At 46.0% G+C, this 17237-nt stretch overlaps 1 protein-coding gene across 1 annotated transcript in view; it reads right to left on the bottom strand.

Moving 5' to 3' along the window:
• ATP8A2 (ATPase phospholipid transporting 8A2) overlaps positions 1-17237 on the bottom strand; it is a 558954-nt gene that overhangs the window by 74716 nt on the left and 467001 nt on the right. The gene's annotated exons all lie outside the window — the stretch shown is intronic.

Here is a 17237-nt window from a genome sequence, read left to right as displayed (position 1 = left end):
GGAATAGTACATGACCATCGGGCAGGTATTCTGGGAGTGGTGCAGGGGTGGGGGACGGCCTACCAGCACAACCATGTGTTCTCCCCGGAAGGCAAGGACCTCAATCCCTCCCCACCCTCCCAGATCCTGTACACCCCCAACCTGCCTCTGCATTTTACTTCCCGCCCAGACCCCACATCCAGCCCAATCCTGCACCCTACCTGCCACCCAGACCCCACTCCCTAGCAGCTCCCTCCCGCACACTGGACCTCTCATTTTTGCCCCCCCTCAAACCTAGGGGCCCCCACAAAATCTACTAGCCCTGGTCCCCCAGAACAGTTAATCCGACCTTGGAAACTAACAATATCAAAGCACACATAAGGAATATTAATATACCTGTTTTGGCTTGTTTGCAACAAAAAGATTCTATCCAATCCCTTTGTAACAAGAGCAGGCTTCTGGAGACCATCAATGAGATTAAAAACATTAGTTATGGGAAAAGCCCAGACATGACTGATCTTCATGTGGTGTAATGAATTGTTACTGACAGCTCTAGATGCTAAGAGCATACTTAAGGAAAAGATTGGAAAACAAGTTCAAACCAGGTATAAGTTTTGACCAACGTGAAGGTACCTGGAGGAAGCCCAAAACTTCATGCAATTTATTATAAAATACTTTATCAATAGTACTTCACTCCAATTTAAGAAAAACATATAAAAACATAGTGCAGTTGTAGCCATATCAGTCCCAGGATATTAGAGAGCCAAGATGGGTGAGGTAATGTCTTTTATTCTACCAAATTCTGTTGGTGAGAGAATAGACAGAGAGAAAGCTTTTGTCTCTCTCACCAACAGAAGATGGTCCAACAAAGACATTATTTTACTGCTTGTCTCTCTAATATGAAAAAGGAATAATACAAATGCCTGGAGAAATAAGGTATGGGAATGTCTTTCAATAGACAAAATGACAGACAACCTAACATCAGTATCAAGTAGACTCTACAATGCATATTTACCATTTTTGGAATTAGAATATAGTAAATAAACAGATAATGACTGGTGTATGCCCACGTAAAAATGGGCCTTTAAATGGAGCAACTATAGATTAGCAGTAAAATTTGGCAATTTGTATACAGAAAATTCATGTCCGTTAATAATGGCACAATAACAAAAGTTTAGATAATAATTAGCTGCCATCCTTGCTTAATGCCCAGTCCATGAGTTCAATCTTTTAGCTACTGAGACTAAGTGGAGCAGGCAGCTGGTTAACAAGAAAACCAAATGCAGCCACATGCCGCTGTCTGACAGCTTTTCAAAAGGCTGCATTCCCATAACAAGATACTGCTGTCAATTCTGTGCTACTTTTGCTGAGGCTTTAAATAGGCTCAATTTGTTGATGTTCCTAGCATGCTAAAAGCTCACCTGTTTCTGTGGGCATTTAGAAGACAGAGAGCAGTGATCTGTGGTGGACATCAAGAAAAGTTTACTCTATTGCTCTGATTGAATCTTTCAACTTTCTGGGATTGGTTGGATGAAAGTGGCTGGTTACCTATGAAATTTTACTTAATGTAAATGTGCTTAATATCACGGTTATGCTATATTTTGTCATATTTGAAATATATAAAATTAATGAACTAGTCTCCAAAAACTTGGGCTACATCTACACTGCAAGCTACTTGCGCAAGAATGGCCATACTTGAGCAAAAACTTGTGGAGCATCAACACTGCACACGCATTCTTGCTCAAGTAAATGTACAGCAAGGCGTTGGAACAGAGAGCTTCTTGGGAAAGAGTTATTCCTCTTCCCACGAGGAATAAGCCCTCTTGCACAAGAACTCTTGCGCAATAGCTCTTGCACAAGACGGCAGTGTGGACGGGCAACAGGGGTTTCTTGCGCAAGAAACTAAAATGGTTATGGCTAAAATGGTGATCAGAGCTTTCTTGCGCAAGAGAGCGTCCACACTGCCATAGATGCTCTTGCACAAAAGCACATCTTTCATGCAAAAGCACGTGGCAGTGTGTATGCGCTCTTTTGCAAGACCTTTTGCTCAAGAACTCTTGCACAAAACAGTTAGTGCTCAAGAAGCCTGCAGTGTAGACGTAGCCTTGGAATTTACCATACAATTTGAAAGGATGCCAGCAAATTTGGTAGGCCACAAGTTTGCTTCTCATTCCTGGTACAAGTTCTCAAAGACCATGTCATCCTTTATATGTGGCTTTTCCTCTCAGAATATATCAGCAATCTCACATTCCTGAGCTACACAATAAATACAAAGTGATTGCTGTCTCAAAGAAGGAAAAACAATTTGGTTAAGGAATTTTAGGCAGTAGATCCCAAGAGGCTGTTATAAATAAGAGAACAATTTGAGAGAATCTTGTGGGTGACATGTTATTTTATTGGAACAACTTGATGAAAGAGATGTCGCCTCAACCACTGGTTTCTAATACCCTGAGACTAGCACCACTACAACAACACTGCAAAGAACAATGTGACGCAGACACAGTTCCCCGAGGGTACGTCTACGCAGCAAAGTTATTTCGAAATTACAGCCCTTATTTTGAAATAACTTTCCTAGCATTTACACATCCAAACTTCTATTTTGAAATAAATTCGAAATAGCGGAGCGCTAATTTCAAATTTGGTAAACCTCATTCTACGAGGAATAACGCCAAATTCAAAATAGCTATTTTGAAATAAGTGCTGTGTAGACACTTATTTCGAAATAGGGGGCACCCAGCCTTCCTAGGGTGCTCTGGTGGCCACTCCAGCCTCAACCAAGAACACTCCTCTCCCTCCCCCTCTCCCCTTAAAGGTGTTGACTCTGGCCACAGTGCCTATGACAGCTCCAAGCCTGCCAGCCCAGAGCAAGCAGTCTTTCAAACACCTAATGCTTCAAGCCACTGTTGCTAGTGTTGAGCATCTCAGCCCCCTCTTTGTGATTATCAGACTAGTATGGCCCACAGCATGTGCTTGTAGACAAGTGGTTTTTGATCAATAGTCTGCATCTTATGGATTTCTCATGGGAATCTTTGGGTATGTCTACAGAGAAGTTATTTTAAAATAACAGCCGTTATTTCAAAATAACTTAACTAGTGTCTACACAGCCAAATCGCTATTTTGAAATTAATTCAAAATAGCAGAATGCTTATTTCGAATTTGGTAAACCTCATTCCACGAGGAATAACGCCAAATTTGAAATAGCTATTTCGAAATAAATGCTCTGTAGACACTTATTTTGAAATAGGAGGCCTTGCACAAGGTATTCTTGCACAAGAGGGCCAGTGTAGACAGGCAAGTTAATTTCTTGCGCAAGAAAGCCTGATGGCTAAAATGGCCATCGGATTTTTCTTGTGCAAGAGAGCGTCTACACTGGCACGGATACTTTTCTGCAAAAGATGTCTTTTGCGCAAAAGCATCCGTGCCAGTGTAGGTGTTCTCTTGCACAAATACTTTTAACGGAAGAACTTTTCCGTTAAAAGTATTTGCATGAAATCATGCCAGTCTAGATGCAGCCAGCATAAATAGGTATATTGGTGACCGGGGAGGGTAGGGAAAAGTAAGCATACAGTATTTGCATTCCCTACCAGAGGAAATAAATGGGAAAGAGGAGAGAATGCAATGTCCCCTTCCCCCCGTCCCAATTCTTTTGGTTGCTCCCCCCAACTCAGACATATAGGGTGGCCTGCTGAGGTAAGCTGTGATGGAGGTAGCATTCCCTCCCTGAAACTCACAAAGCCAGGCTGACCCCACAGGCAGAGTTTGACTTCTGTGTTTGGGGACATAGCAGGGCTTAATAAAAATGTTTGTCGTTAGCGCATATGGTAGTTAGACACACGAGTGGATAGCTAGACATTGATTAAGGATGATTTAGATGGTGCATGGTCCTGCCGTGAGGGTAGAGGACTGGACTTGATGACCTCTCGAGGTCCCTTCCAGTTCTAGCAGTCTATGGTTCTCTGATTCTATGAAGTGTATATGTGAAGTGGTTGCATGTTCACCCAATCACAGAGCAAAGACAATGTGTATAATTTATATGACCATTTATCCCCTTCATTACTAAATAACACATCTTGATTTTTGTATTTTGGGCAAAGCAGAATTTAGACTTTATGACAAGGTATCTGCTGAAAACATTTCAGGGAATCATGATGTGGCAATCGCTATCCAACAACAGAAAAATGTGGCTGCACTTGCTCTGTAGGTTAGTTACTTAACTCTATTTAAAATCAGAAGTTAGAAGTGGAATAAACATATGTGTCTAGACTGGCAAGATTTTACACAAAAGCGGCTGCTTTTGCGCAAAAACTTGCCAGCTGTCTACACTGGCCGCTTGAATTTGCGCAAGAGCACTGATGTTCTAATATAAGAATTCAGTGCTTCTTGCGCAAATACTTTGACGCTCCCACTCAGGGATTAGCTCTCTTGCGCAAGAATACTTGGCAAGAGGGCCAGTGTAGACAGGCACCTTAATTTTTTGCTCAAGAAAGCCCGATGGCTAAAATGGCCATTGGAGCTTTCTTGCGCAAAAGCGCATCTATACTGGGCATGGATGCTTTTGCACAAAAGCACTTTTTGTGCAAAAGCATCCGTGCCAATCTAGGCGCTCTTTCACGGAAATACTTTTAATGGAAAAACTTTTCCGTTAAAAGTATTTCCGCAAAATCAGGCCAGTCTAGATCCAGCCATTGAGTTACTGTGCTTAACTGCTATCAAACCAGTAACATGATCTTGTTCCAATGCATTCTGGTGTTCTTTATTTCATCCAGTTTCATCAGGGGTGGGCTCTTAGCATACTGCTGAGCGGTATAATAGGTCTCTCCATTCATCATAGTTTCCTTTGCTCAATTTCTCCCCATAATTTTTAGTAGTCCACTAGCATTGCCCTCATGCAGCCAACTTTGATCCACTGACCTTTTACTGGTCACCCTTAGAACAAAGTGTTCGAAGAAGAACATAGTGGGAAGGCAAAGCAATTAGGAGCAGAGGGAGTCCCTGGAGGGACCTATCTTGTATGAAGTTGTCCAACTAACAAAAAAGGTGGAAAACCACTGCTGTATATAACAGCTTGGGACAAATCTCGAGTTCAGAAGTTCAGTTGAGATATTAATCCAGTCCTCTTTGCTCTGCAGAATTATACTAGAAATGTCATGACTACAAGATTTGTGGTGCTTCCTGCCTGGTCAAAAATACTACAGGAACAGTCTTTCTACACTATTATTTTGTCATTACTGTTTCTAGTTCCAGCCACAGACTGGAGCTCAGAGGAAAACAAATACAGGCAGTCCCCGGGTTACGTACAAGATAGGGACTGTAGGTTTGTTCTTAAGTTGAATCTGTATGTAAGTCGGAACTGGCATCCAGATTCAGCTGCTGCTGAAACTGACCGCCAGTTCTGACTTACATACAGAATCAACTTAAGAACCCCAAGCGTCCCCAAGTCAGCTGCTGCTGAAACTGATCAGCAGCTGATTCCAGGAAGCCCGGGGCAGAGCAACTCTGCCTCGGGCTTCCTGTAGTCAGTGCTGGTCAGTTTCAGCAGTGGCTAAATCAGGACGCCTGGGGCAGAGCAGCTGGGGTGCTGCTGGGTTGCTCCAGTAGCGCTGCTCCTCAGCACTACTGGACCAACCCAGCAGCACCCCATCTGCTCTGCCCCAGGCGTCCTGATTCAGCCGCTGCTGAAACTGACCAGCAGCGGCTGAATCAGGACCAGAGCAGCTGGGGTGCTGCTGGGTTGGACCAGTAGCGTCCAGAGCGGCGCTGCGGGACCAACCGGCAGCACCCCAGCTGCTCTGCCACAGGCGTCCGGAGAAAAGCCTAGTCTGCTGGGGGGGGCGGGGCATACTAGCTGCGCCCCCCCCCCCCCCAACCCAGCAGACCAGGAAGACACGGGCGGTGGACCGAGACGCACCGCGGTCCCGCCGCCTGGGTCCTCCGCGGCTTTGCTCCCCGTCTCCCTGGTCTGCTGGAGACCAGCAGACCAGGGAGACGGGGAGCAAAGCCTCTGAGGACATCGGCAGTGGGACAGCCGCGGGGCGTCTGGGCTGTCCCGCTGCCAGCTTCCCCCGCGGCTTTGCAAAGCCTTGGGGAAGCCGGCAGCGGAGCAGCCCAGGCGCGCCTGGGGTGCCCCGCTGCCCGAGCCCCTCCGCAGCTTTGCAAAGCCGCGGGGAAGCCGGCAGCGGAGCAGCCCAGGCACGCCTGGGCTGCCTCGCTGCCCGAGCCCTCCCAGCCCCCGCAGCTTTGCAAAGCCGCGGGGAAGCCGGCAGCAGAGCAGTCCATGCGTGCCTTGGCTGCCTCGCTGCCCAAGCCACCCCGTGGCTTTGCAAAGCTGCGGGGGGAGGGCTCGGGTAGCGAGGCAGCCCAGGCGCGCCTGGACTGCTCCGCTGCCGGCTTCCCCGCGGCTTTGAAAAGCCGCGGGGGGGTGGTTGGGGGGGGGGCTCGGCCAGCCCAGGCGCCCCTGGGCTGCCCGAGCCCCTCCGCGGCTTTGCTCTGCATCTTCCTGGTCTGCAGACCAGGGAGACGCAGAGAAAGCCCCAGAGTACACGGGCGGCAGGACCGCGAGGTCCCCCAGGGTACGTCTACACTACAGCGCTAGTTCGAACTAACTTAGTTCGAATTAGTTAATTCGAACTAAGCTAGTTCGAACTAACGCATCTAGAACTAAAAACTAGTTCGAACTAGCGTTTTGCTAGTTCGAACTAGTAAGTCCACATTGAGTGGACTCTGGACAGGGCTTAAGGATGGCCGGAAGCAGTGCCGGCAGGGCATAAAAGGAGGACTTAGAGCATGGAGATGCTGTCTCAGGCTAGCCGAGGGCTGCGCTTAAAGGGTCCCGACCCCCACCCCGGACACACAGTTCTAAGGGGTGCCCCGCTTGCAAAGAAGTTCTGGCTTGGAGTGCCCTGAGTGCCCACACTGGGCACATCACACCACTCGGCCATCAGCCCGGCTGCACTTGCCGCAGGCTGCCATCTGGGGAGAGGGAGTAATTGGGGGGCTGCAGGAGAGCTTCCACCCCCAGAAGCCCGCAGAGCCAGCCCAGTCCTCCCCATCGGGGGCTCGTACCCCATTCCTCCCTCCACTTACCCTTCCCTAGCCCCCCTTCTTATTGATGTACAAAATAAAGATAACGTTTCTTCCAACATTGACTCTGTCTTTATTGAACAAAACTGGGGGGGACTGGGAAAAGGAGGTGGGAGAGGGGAAGAGAAAGGCTGGGAGAGGGGAGGGCAACTAACATGATCAGGGGTTGGGAACAGGTCCCAGATGAAGAAAGGCTACAGAGACTGGGACTGTTCAGCTTAGAAAAGAGGAGACGGAGAGGGGACAGGATAGAGGTCTCTAAAAGAAGGGGTTGGGTGGAGAGGGTGCATTCATAAAAGTTCTTCCTGAGTTCCCATAAAGAAGGACTAGAGGACACCAAAGGAAAGGACTGGGTAGCAGGCTTGAAACTAGTAAGAGAAAGTTGTTGTTCTTGACAAAGCAAATAGTTAACCTGTGGAACTCCTTGCTGCAGGAGGCTGTGAAGGCTACAACTAGAACAGAGTTTAAAGGGAAGTGAGATAAAGTCATGGAGGTTGGGGCCATGGAGTCCTATTAGCCAGAGGGTAGGAGTGGTGTCCCTGCCCAAAGTTTGTGGAAGGCTGGAGAGGGATGGCACGAGACAAATGGCTTGGTCATTGTCTTCGGTCCATCCCCTCCAGGGTCCCTAGGGTTGGCCGCTGTTGGCAGACAGGCTACTGGGCTAGATGGACCTTTGGTCTGACCCAGGACGGCCATTGTAAGCTCAGGGCTCAGTGTCGGGGGTCTCAGTGGACCCCCTTGATTTTCATGCACACCTGGTCCTGGGTGGCCAGGCTGGCAGCTCTCCTGCCCTAGACGGCCACTTTCCTGTGCCTAGTGCGGAGATCGTGGACGAGGTCCACGATGTCCGCACTAGCCCAGGAAGGTGCCCGCCTCTTGCGGTCCAGGGCAAACTCCCGGGAGCCGCCAGCCTGGTCCCGGCAAGAGGGGGTGGGCTGGGGGGCATCGGGTGGGTGGCTCTGTGCCGTGCCAGGTGCAGGGTCTGCTAGCTGGGTGCTGGCAGGCTTGCACCTGGCACGGGCACCGTAGCCAGCCCGTGCCCCTTTAAGGCGTCCGGGGCCGGGAGGGGGGCATAGAGTTTCCCTGGTGTTGGCCAGAGTGGCCACCAGGGAAACCTGGGGAGGGCTAGCCTCCCACTAGTTCGAACTAAAGGGCTACACAGCCCTTAGTTCGAACTAGCTAGTTCGAACTAGGCGTTAGTCCTCGTAAAATGAGGTTTACCTAGTTCGAACTAAGCGCTCCGCTAGTTCGATTCAAATTCGAACTAGCGGAGCGCTAGTGTAGCACCTATTAAAGTTAGTTCGAACTAACGTCCGTTAGTTCGAACTAACTTTGTAGTGTAGACATACCCCCAGTCCGTGTACTCTGGGGCAGCCCCGTTTGTAACTGCGGATCTGACGTAAGTCGGGGACTGCCTGTATAGAAGTTAGAGGGAAATAAACAGAAAGTGTCAATCTATCATTTTCAAATATCAAAAAAGTTCTATATCAGTACAACTGAACAAATAATTGATTCTTTAGGTTTGATGGCCAAAACCAAGATTAGCTCATGAAAGGGAAACATTTGATTTCAATTTTGGGTGTTCTTTTATTTTTTTGTACCTTTTACATTTGTTGCTATTTGTTAAATGTAGCCAATTTTCTAAACATAACATCATTTACAAACAAAAAGCTAGGAATGAGGGAGGGGATTTTGTGGGCCTCATTAGGAAACTACAGCGGGGTCTGTTCTCTCAGCACTTGATAATTGTCTCCCCATTCTCCAAGGCATCTGGAGGCAGCTTACTGGCTAGGAGATTCTTCTCCAGCTTCTGGGAACAGGTCTCTGTTCAAGACAGCTACACGGCTGCTGTCCCGAGGTTGTCTCCTGGTACCCTCATTCCTGGTATCAGGCTGCAGCAGCTGCTCCCCTGTGAGCCCCTGGAGTTCTGCCTGGAGTTCCTAGAGAAGCTCTAGCTTCCTGGTCCTTGTGAGTAAGTTTTATGCAACTTTTGCTGCCCCCTCACCCAGTGTGGCTAGGTTTTTGCTCAGCTGCACTTCAGCAGTGCTTGGTGATAAAGGGGAGTGGGAACACCTGTTGTGGGAGGGAGCTGCTGGAGACCAGGCTGCCCTTTCCTTCTGCAACACACTGAGGAACTTGGCTGCAGCAGGCAGATGCTTTGCACATTGTTGCCAAGGGGAGAACAACACTTGCAGGCTCTGCAGTATTCATTATAGATCATTAGAACAGCCACAGGTAGACTAGAAAGAAAAGGCTTTGTCAAACTTCTTAACAGGGATCACTATGCTTTAAAGTTTAGTGGATCAACCATCTCCTGGCTGTCCCCATTTTCAATCTCATAATAACCCTGCAGAACAGTGCGGCCACTCATAAGGCAATGTCCTATTAGGAAAGTATTTGGTGTATTTCGACTGTATTTATTGCAATTTAGAAAATGAAAACAAGACAGCACCATATGACCAGACAGCTCTCTGGGGCCACTAGCAAGTGCTCCAGCAAGTGCAGTTTGAGAACTGTAAAATAAGAAGGAGGGTGATTTTTTTTCCAGAATGATATAAAACCTCACATTTCAGGGGATAAGTCAACCTCTGACATGGCTTAGGAAGAACCCTATGACCAAATTATTCCATAAGAAATGTCTGATACAATGCTTCTTGAATGTTTCTATCACACATCTGGTACAAGCCTTGTCAAAATGGGATAGGGATTTAGATGCATGACTCATCTGATTGAACATGGCAGTTGCTGTAACTTTACCAGAGACAGATCTACCTTGATAGTGCCCTATCAATAATGAACTAACAACTGTTTGGACGTACAGTAAACTCAGATTCTCCTGGCTAGGTGACCAGAGAAAATCAACTGGATTATTCTGGAGTAGACTATGTCTAACCCTTGCATTCTTATAGAGATATTTTTCAGCTTTGCTTTACTGCAGGGGTGGGGAACTTTTTTGGGTCAGGGGCCACAGACCCAGAAAAAAAAATCAGTTGGGAGGTCACACACATGTGAGAAGCAAAAACCAAACCAAACCAAACCAAAAAAATACTCCTCACTGACCTGGCCCCCAAGTGAGAAGGAGAAAAAAAAGCCTTCATTGATGTGGCTCCCAACTAAGAAGCAGGAAGAAAAAAAAAAAAAGAGAGAGAGACACCTCACCCACACAACTCAGGTTGTCAGGATTCCCCTCACACTCCAGTCCCTTCCCACAAGCCTGATTAATAATTCTGGGGGCCTGGGATTAATAGATTTTTTTGGGTTGGAGCCAAAAATGAGGTGTTCAGTGTGTGGGAGGGAGATGCTGAGGAGCAGGCTGGCAATGGAGGTGCTAGGCCTGGGTGGGAGGTAGGGTACAGGAGTGGGCTAGGAGTGCGGGGGTTGGGAGGACAGGAGGGTGTGGGAGGAGTCAGGGGATTGGGGCACTCACCTGCCACAGCTCCAGTTTGGTGGGGGAACACTAGTGACTCCGTGCTGCCCCCCACGCTGCTCCCATTGGCCCCAATTCCTGGTCAATGGGCGTGACAGGGCGAAACCTGCAGGCGAGTGCAGAGACACAGCTCCCCTGTGTTGCTGTTCCCCCAGACGGAGGAGTGGAAGGGGAAAAGAAGAGTGCAGAGCCACTTTTTTCCCCCCACCAGGCAGAGCCAGCCATATAGGGGCTCCCCGCTGCTTCCCCCATAGCAGGGAGCTGTTGCTCATGCTCCAGCATCCCCTTGGGGGGTGGGACGCTGAGGCTTAGACACTCGCCACAGGACTGGAAAGCCAGCAGCGGCTCACCCCACTGTGTGCTGCATCAAGTCAAGCTGGGGGCTGGTTCCAGCCCATGAGCCGTAGGTTCCCCAGTCCTGCTTACAGAGAACCCCATCCGTGGTTATAGAGTTGTGAAGAATACAGAGAAGAAAACAGCACTTGCATTGCTTTTAGTGGAAATTTATTCTGTGCTGGTGATGTTACCAAACTGTGGTAATGTTTGATTTAAAGTTACATGTTTCCATATATTAACATACTCTCTACACTTGCTGACATCTGACCAAATAATCTATGAAATAAATATTTTCCACACTGTAAATATAGTACATATTTCTCATGCCCAGAAATACATCACATAATCAATCAACAGTAGTGCGAGCCAGTTTCTGCGACTAAACCTTTCATGGTACTGCTTGGCTTGTGGGCAAGTAAGCAAATTAAATAAATTTTGCAGACAGTTTACTTTACTTTCCAGTTTATATTTCTCTTGTACACATAAAACTTGTTTAAACTATTTTTTAAAAATAACCAGTATCTACAGCATAACAGAGTAACTAGAATGTCATTCAGCCTCCAAAGGAATGATTGAAACAAGAAATGCTACTTCCTCCTTTTCATATGTGTGCACTATTCTGCGAATATTGATAGCTGGGACAGCCCAGGGGAGTTGGTGAGCTGAATTAGAAGTATAAAGGCTAGCCTGCAAAATATTTTTTAAAATTGGTTTGTTTCTTTATGTTGTAAAAAGACTGCTTTAAAAATCTACTTTTTACTTTAGAAATAACAGCAACATCATTGTCTGTTCTTCCCTAGTTTTAATAGACACCGGTGTGTCTAAAAGTTGTGGATTATAGGGAATCTTTAACAAAGATATACTTTCTCCAGAGTGTTCATTAGATAATGGCATTAAATAGGAATTAATGAAAAGAAATGGAATTTTTTTAAACAGTCTGATTAAAAATCACTTCTATTCCTCTTAGCACTGCTTTCTTTTTCTTGTTTTGCCATCATTTCATTAGTTCTTCAGTCATCCCAGAATCTACCAGAGTAGACAAGATGTACATTTATAATATAAAAACAGAAACCATTTTTAATAAAGAAAACCTTTCCGATTTTCATTTTTCATTATACAGAATAAAATATATGTAATGAGCCAATTTCTTTTTCCTTTAAAATGTAACTGAAGACGTAAAGAATGCTTATCAGTTAATATCTACTTTAGGGGCAAATCAGATTTGTGTTATAATGGGTGCCAGAAGCAACTATTATAGTTAATGCTGCAAAACAGTTTCAATTCTAATTCTCTTTCTTATCATACTCACAAATTTACAAAATGCTTATTTTGAGTGTTGAAAATTTCTGTCTGCCTTAAAGGCTATGTCTACACTATAAGGTTTTTGCACAAAAACCGGTGGTGCGTCCATACCTCAAGTGCATTTTTGTGCAAGAAAATCGACAGAACAGAGGGTTTTTGCCAGTAGAGTTATTCCTCTCCCCACGAGGAATAACTCCTTTTCGCGCTACAGCTCTTGTGCAAAAAGGCAGGTGTGGATGCTTTGGAGGGGGTTTTGTGCAAGAAACCCCTATCAGAAAAAGCACAGGTGCTCCGATGGACATTTTGTGAATGGCCATCAGTGCTTTCTTGTGAAAGAGTGTTCATGCAGTGTGCTTTTGCGATGCACTTTGAGGTCTGGACATGCTTTTGCGCAAGAAGTTTTTGCTCAAGAATTCTTCTGCAAAAGGCTTCATAAGCAAAAACCCTGCAGTGTAGACTAAGCCAAAGTGAACTATTTTTAGAAAGATCAAGCAAAATCCCTTCAGACCTTGAGTTATAGAGGAGTGAAAAAGATTCTCTGAGGCTATGTCTACACTACAGGGTTTTTGTGCAAGAAGCACCTGTGCTTTTTCTGAGCATCCATACACACCTTTTTGTGCAAGAACTCTTGTGTAAAAAGGATTTATTCCTCGTAGAAAGAGATATACCTACACCGCAAAAAACCCTCTGTTCTGCCATTTTACTGTAAATCTTGCGCAAAAATGTGCTTGAGGTGTGGATGCTCTGTGAGTTTTTGCACAAAAACCCTGTAGTGTAGACATATCCTGACTGTAAAATATATAGAAATAAACGTTGAACCACACTATTTCGAAAGAAGCTACTACAAAAGTTGCCGATGTTTGAAACTTGGCCCGAGCATTGTCCTCAGTGAGAACTAGATTATTTTATGTGACTTGGCCACAAAAAAAAAAAAGAAAAAAAAGGAGTTTATCATTGTTTGAAAATTGGCCAGGAGAGATTGTGTGCCAGGGCATGGGAATTCCTGTGTCCCAGATGGTCATACCATCAAAAGACAGCAACGCCTGAGGAGTGCTGCTGTAAACCTTAAATGCAAAGCAAATGCAGCATGCAACATCATGAAGTAACATCTGCACAAAGAGGTTATTCCTTTACCTGAAGTTAGTTCACTTTTGCCGCCTTTCAGGGCACAGCAATTACCAAACCTATCTGGAATTCACATCCTGAGAAGTTGCCTCAGCCAGTTAACAAATGCCCCAGTTTTGCTATGACAGTCCCAGTTTTACTGGAAACTGCAAGGCAGCATTATTAAATTCTCATGATCTGCTCCCCAGAAAGCAATGAGGAAAAGTTTCCCCAGAGGAGAAATAATGATGATTGTAGAGTTATTGTGCATCATCTGTACTGAAAAGGAAAATAAAAGGAGCAAAGGATCTATGCTGAGAAATTCTTAATTAAATTACTCTTAATTTTAGAAACTTAATTAGACCTTTGGGTCGCACCACCTGGTATCTTGCCTCTCACAGTAATAAGCATTAGAGCTAAGTAAATTTTTGTTTCAGTCTACCCAAATCTACTTGGGAAATTGAAATAAATTCATTAAATAGCTTGGGCTAAACTACTTTTTTCAGGACAGCTTCACATGGGAACACACACACCATTCAGGGAGAATGAGGAGGTGATTTCTGTGTCACTCCTCTCAGATGTATAACCTTTAGTTCACTGGCTAGAGCACTTGTCTGTGGGATGCTGGAGTCCAGCTTCAAATCCAAGCACCGTTTTAGGGCTTTCACCACTCCCACCTGAATGTTCTAACCACAAGGCTATTCTGGGTATCTCAGATGCCGAAACTGTTCCACTTTGCATACATAATGAAACAGACATTGGAGTAGTGATCTGCACTTGGGTTTTCCATATCTCCGATGAGTGCCTTAGCCATCAGGCTATAGATTCCTTCACACACATTGCCTCTCGCCCAATAACTATCCAAGTATTTTATGCAAAATAGAATAGCTTCAGAAGGAGAGACTAAAAAATCTCTATGGGAGAATACTCAATAGCTGAGCACAGATGATCAGGTAGGTCAGTGGTCTCCAACCTTTTTAACCACAAGATCATTTTTTCAATTTCAGTGCAATGTAAGATCTACCTCACACCCAAATACCCTTGTCCGGCTTCCTTCCCTGCTTCTCTGAGGTCTCACCCCGTTCACTCCATCCTCCTTCCCCCGAATCTCATTCACTTTCACCAGGCTGGGGTAGGGGGTTGGGATACAGGCTCTGGTCTTGGGCCAAGGGGTTCAGAGAGTGGGAGGGGACACCCTGCAGGCAGTGAGGTGGAGTGGGTTCTGGAGTGGATTAGGGGATAGGGAATTTGCCTGGGGAGTGCAAGATTGGGGGCTTGAGTCCCTCCCCACAACTCCACCCACCCAATACAGGATCCCCCAGGGATGGAGCTGGTACCTGCCTTAGGAAGGCAGGATAAGGGATTTGCTGAAGGAAAAGCAGTGGGCTGGGTTCTGGAGTGGCCTAGGGACTAGGCCATTCCCATGGAGAGCACAGGGTGGTGATGTTGAGTCCCATCCGACAGCCAGACCATGATAAGGGTCCTGCACGAGGTGGGGTGAGCTCTGGCATGGCCTAGGGGATAGGGCATCATCATCTGGAGTACAGCATGGCGGACTAGAGTCCTCAGACAGCCAACACAGGCTGCCTCCCATATCAGGAAGGCAAGATAAGGGATGCCCTGAATGTGGGGTGGGTTCTTGAGTGGACTACAGGAGAGGACACTTGCTGGGGGAGATCAGGGTTGTGGGTTCAAGTCCCAAACTGGAAGCAGCCAGACAGCAGGAGGCTCCCAAGGGGCAGCTCCAAGGCAGAGAGCAGGAGCAGCAGGACAGTGGGGGCAGGGGCAACTGAAGTGCCAGCACTTGATAGCTTCCCAGCCTCACCTGTCAGAGGCTCCAAGATCCTGATCTACTGGTTGGTGACTACTTACCTAGGGTGTTATCTAGGAGGGGAAAGGTCTGGTTTCAAATACATGTTCCGGAGCTGGCACTTCCAGATGAATGCCCTGACCAATGACATATAACCCCTCCTATTCCAGCAATTTTGTGAATCTAGCCCTTTAAAAATGTCTGGGAACAAAACAAAACATTTCTGATAGAAAGAAATGTTGAGTTAGATCCAAAACAGATATTCTGTCAACAGTTTTGATTTGATGAAAATTCCAAAAAGGTTCCGATTCAGTTCAACCCAAACCAATTTTTTGGTAATGCCAATGGACTGAAAAATCAATTGTTTGCCTAACTCTAGTCAACAGTGGTCCTGGCGTGGAAGGGAAGCCAATCCACAAACAAGCTCCATAGTAAACAATGTGACAGCCTTCTGTGCAAATGGGCGTGAGATGGAATGTGTAAGAATGTGGCCTCTGAAAGCACGTCTTGCCCTAAATCAAGATATTTGATTACCCTTATCATTGTCTTAGTTTGCACAGCTACAAACGTTTAGTGGTTATATAGTTATGCACTCTGCTTTTGTAACCCACACACCTGGGCTACGTCTATACTGCAGCCTTCTTCTGCTGAAGTAGAATATCACCATGCTTCATTTGCATAGTTAATTAGCAGCCGTTTTTGTGCAAAACCCCCTTCTTGCGCAAGAGCCATTTGTCCTCATTTTTTCAGGAAGAACAGCTCTTGCGCAAGAGGGGGGTTTTGCGCAAAAAGGAGCCGTCTACACAGCTCCTTTTTGCGCAAAAGCCTTTTGTGCAAAAATGAATGCTAATTAATAATGCAAATTAAGCACGGCGATATTCTATTCTGCGTTTCATTTGCATAAGCTTTTGCAGAAGAAGGCTGCAGTATAGATGTAGCCCTAGTGTGGCTCACTGTCCCATACAGTGGTGCCTAGACCACAGCAACAAATAAGAACAAGAGACCTCTATGGCCCAAGCTGAGAGCCCACTGACTTTTAGTTCAAATGGTAGAGGCTCCTATTCTAAGCTCCAGAGGTCCCAGGTTCAAATCTGCACACTCTAAAGAAAAAGGTCCTTTTCAAAAGCTTTAGGAATATCCAAGGAATCTGTGATAAAGCCAGATCACTTTTATTCAAGGGTGACAGAATTGCTGGCCCCTTGGGCAAGGTAGATGGGGGGAGGGGTCCACACTCCCAGAAGGGGCAGAACTGGGGACAGCTTGCCCTCAGTGCCATCCGGATGAAGGCACACCCCTCTGCCAGCCCTTATTACCACCTGGAGAGTGCTGCCTGCGGCTCCAGTGGTGATTTACAAGGCAGGAGCCCCAGGCCCTTTAGAAACCTGGGCAGTTGTCCACTTTGTCCTCCCCCCATCAGTAGGCATGCCTTTAGCATCCATTAATTTTTTCAAGAACTCAATAGTTTAGAGAGCTACAGTTTCTCCTACCAAAGCTGAAAAGTCTCAGAGGGGTAGCCGTGTTAGTCTATAACTTGAAAAAAGTGAGTAGTCCTGTAGCACCTTAGAGACTAACAAATACATATATCATGAACTTTTGTGGGCAAACCCCATTTCTTCAGATGAGCAGAGCAAAAAGGAAAAAAATTCCCCAAATCAAAGCAGAAAAAAGCCATGTTAATTTGACTTATATTACATGTAGAGAATTACCCACCCATTCTGCCCATATTTATACCTTGATTGAACGTTCCTCTCAGTTATGACAACAGATGTCTGGAATATTTCAGGAAAGCCAATGGAGTTATTCTGGATTTCCACAGGTATAATTAATAGCAGAATTTGGCCTTGAATCTGTATCCCTAAGAACTGAGATTAAGTTCACTGGTGTCTAATTCCTAGGCTGTAATTGGGCTCCTTTTGTAATTATAGACATCACATTAATGATTAAACTTTTCAAGAACATTTGCTGTTTTAAAGAGCACAGGGAAGGATTTTCAAATGTTTCTCAGCAGTTGTCTAATTCATTCTGCTCCCACTGAAGTCACTGGCAGTTTTACCACTGACATCACTGGGAGTAGAATTAGATTACTGTATCGTAGGGTTTTAAAAACCACTCTCCTATTATACCACCTTGTCCATATATTGTCTCCACAATCTCAATGTTTTGGTGATTTACTAACCTTGAACTTTGTGTCTCCTCACT

This window comes from Pelodiscus sinensis, chromosome 1 (genome assembly GCF_049634645.1).
Source record: "Pelodiscus sinensis isolate JC-2024 chromosome 1, ASM4963464v1, whole genome shotgun sequence".
Classification (NCBI taxonomy): Eukaryota; Metazoa; Chordata; order Testudines; family Trionychidae; genus Pelodiscus; species Pelodiscus sinensis.
The sequence above is the reverse complement of the archived record's forward strand: the minus strand, read 5'-3'. Positions and strand labels throughout refer to the sequence as shown.